The following is a 3,330-nucleotide window of genomic DNA, read 5'->3' as shown; positions in this document are numbered from 1 at the left end:
ACAGAACTTCTTCTTGCTTAACCTATTTTAGATCAATGTTTTTCTAAACATTGCACAGAAATGTAGTAAAATGGAATTCTAAACAAAGCACAGGAACGTAGTATACCATACAAATTGAATAGATCGTATACTAATGACCCAAAGTGGATAACAAAGAATTTGAAGAACCTTATAGGTAAAAAGAGAGCTTGGTACAAAAGGATTAAAAATGGGGAGGTCACTTTAGAACAGGAATTCGTACAACTGGTTAGAAATGTTAAAAAAGAGATAAGGAAAGCAAAAAGAAACTATGAAGTTCGCATAGCAGGGCAAGCAAAGACAAATCCTAAAGGGTTTTTTCAGTTATATCGTACTAAGACTAGGGAAAGGATAGGTCCATTAAAAACTGAGACAGGTCAAATAACAGATAGTGATGAAGAGATGAGTAGTATTTTTAATAAATATTTTGTATCTGTATTTACTAAAGAGGAACTTAACAATATGCCTTCAGCCGAACAAGTCTATGTGGGTGGGGACGAGGACAGGTTGACGAGTTTAGCAGTTACCAGGGAGGATGTTCTTAAACAAATAGTAAAACTCAAACCAAACAAATCCCCAGGGCCGGATGAAGTGTTTGCTAGGGTGCTTAAAGAATGCAAAGAGGAGCTTTGTGACCCACTGTCAACCATATTTAATAAATCAATAGAGTCAGGCAGAGTGCCAGAGTTTTGGAAAGTTGCTAATGTGATACCAGTTTTTAAGAAAGGAGATAGATCACTTGCGTCTAACTATCGACCAATTAGCCTAACGTCTATTGTGGGAAAGTTACTCGAATCTATAATAGCAAATAAAATTCGTCTTCATCTTGAAAAACATAAATTAATAATTGAGTCGCAACATGGTTTTATAAATGGCCGTTCATGTTTAACAAATTTGTTATCTTTTTATTCTAGCATTGTTGAGGCAGTTGATAGTGGTAAGGATTGCGATGTTGTATACCTTGACTTTAGCAAAGCTTTTGATACAGTGCCACATGAAAGACTGATTAAAAAAATAGAGTCTCATGGTATTGGGGGTGCTATATTAAGCTGGATTAGGGCATGGCTATACCAAAGGAAACAGAGAGTTAGTATAAATGGAATCAAGTCAGAGTGGGAAAATGTTGTAAGTGGAGTGCCTCAAGGCTCTGTCCTGGGACCTCTGTTGTTTATAATATATATAAATGATTTAGATTCAGGTTTGAGTAGCAACATTTGCAAATTTGCCGATGATACGAAAATCGGTAGGGAAATTAATTCGGAGGAGGACTCACTATCACTTCAAGTTGATCTAGATAGGGTTTTGAAATGGTCAAAGGATTGGCAGATGCAGTTTAATGCTGATAAATGTAAAGTTCTGAGGTTAGGTAATGATGATAGAGTTACAAGATACGAGCTAGATGGTGTTGTGATTGCGAAGTCGGATTGCGAAAGGGATCTGGGAGTTATGATTAGTAAGAATTTAAAACAAAAGGATCAATGCATAAATGTTCGTAACAAGGCAAATCGGACACTTGGATTTATTAATCGCAGCGTTAGTAACAAGACACCTGGTGTGGTTCTCAAGCTATATCTTGCTCTAGTTAGGCCCCATTTAGATTATGCAGTCCAGTTTTGGTCGCCATATTATAGAATGGATATAAATTCACTTGAACGTGTCCAGCGTAGGATGACTAAGTTAATTCCCCAAATTAGAAATCTTTCATATGAAGAAAGATTAACAAAGCTTAAGTTGCATTCACTGGAAAGGCGAAGAGTTAGGGGTGACATGATAGAGGTTTACAAGTGGATGAATGGACATAACAGGGGGAATATTAATAGGGTATTAAAAATATCAACACAGGACAGAACACGAAACAATGGGTATAAATTGGATAAGTTTAGATTTAGGAAAGACTTGGGTAAATACTGGTTCAGTAACAGGGTTGTTGATTTGTGGAACCAATTGCCGCGTAACATTGTGGAGGTGGGGTCCCTCGATTGTTTCAAGCACGGGTTGGACAAGTATATGAGTGGGATTGGGTGGTTATAGAATAGGAGCTGCCTCGTATGGGCCAATAGGCCTTCTGCAGTTGCCTTTGTTCTTATGTTCTTATGTTCTTATGTTCTTATGTTTTGACTAAGAATATAAGAAAAATGGAAAATCGCTGCTTACAGTGATCTGTTGACGAAATAAGGCAAATAGGACACTGGGATTTATTTATCAAAGCATTAGTAATAAAACACCTTGTGTTATTCTTCAGTTATATCCTGCTCTGGTTAGGCCCCATTTACATCATGCAGTTTAGTTTCGATTGCCGTGTTATATGTTGGGAATCCTGACACCCAAATTATTAACCCGTCACCACAACATAAATTGGTTGTGACCAGAAACTAATTTTACTAACCATTAATTTCAAGTAGGTGAATGTCAGAAGTTTTCTAGAAATCCATAACCGCGCAATTGCGTCAGTTACCACGTGCGATGACTGCTTTTTTTTAACAAATTATTTAACAGTTGTGATTATGAGTTTCAAACGGCGAGGGAAGGGGAATAAAAAGCAAAAATGGTTTCAAACCTGAATACAGGTAAGGAAATAAATAAAAATTATCAATAAATATAATGCATAGTATAGCTATGCACCTCTAAATTAATTAAGTGCGTCATTTTGTGTTTAAATCCATGGAAAATAGTGGTTTTAAATCCGCGGAGTTGACGCGCACATTAATATCCAACCATAAGACTAAGCACTCACGTAAATTTATCCATTAATTGTGTGGATTATTTTCGTGTTAGGGTCAATAACATATTAATAAATACTCATCAAATACCAGAGTTGAAGAGATTACCCCATACTAATTATATATACATCACTCAAAATAAGAGTCTTTTATATAAAACCAAACAAAATACATAGCACTATTCCATTACTCCTCATTATTATGGTATATAAATTTATTGCCAAACCTTAACTGTAGTTCGGCAGGAGCCCAACTAAATGTTGCTCAATCTAGCCTAATCTATTGATTTGTGCTAAGCCACTAAGGATAGGAACATAAGAACATAAGAACAAAGGCAACTGCAGAAGGCCTGTTGGCCCATACGAGGCAGCTCCTATTTATAACCACCCAATCCCACTCATATACATGTCCAACCCACGCCTGAAACAATCGAGGGACCCCACCTCCACAATGTTACGCGGCAATTGGTTTCACAAATCAACAACCCTGTTACTGAACCAGTATTTACCCAAGTCTTTCCTAAATCTAATCTTATCCAATTTATAACCATTGTTTCGTGTTCTGTCTTGTGTTGATACTTTTAATACCCTAT

The sequence above is a fragment of the Procambarus clarkii genome, chromosome 72, assembly GCF_040958095.1.
Source record: "Procambarus clarkii isolate CNS0578487 chromosome 72, FALCON_Pclarkii_2.0, whole genome shotgun sequence".
In the NCBI taxonomy this organism is placed as follows: Eukaryota; Metazoa; Arthropoda; class Malacostraca; order Decapoda; family Cambaridae; genus Procambarus; species Procambarus clarkii.
Note: the sequence above shows the minus strand (reverse complement) of the source record.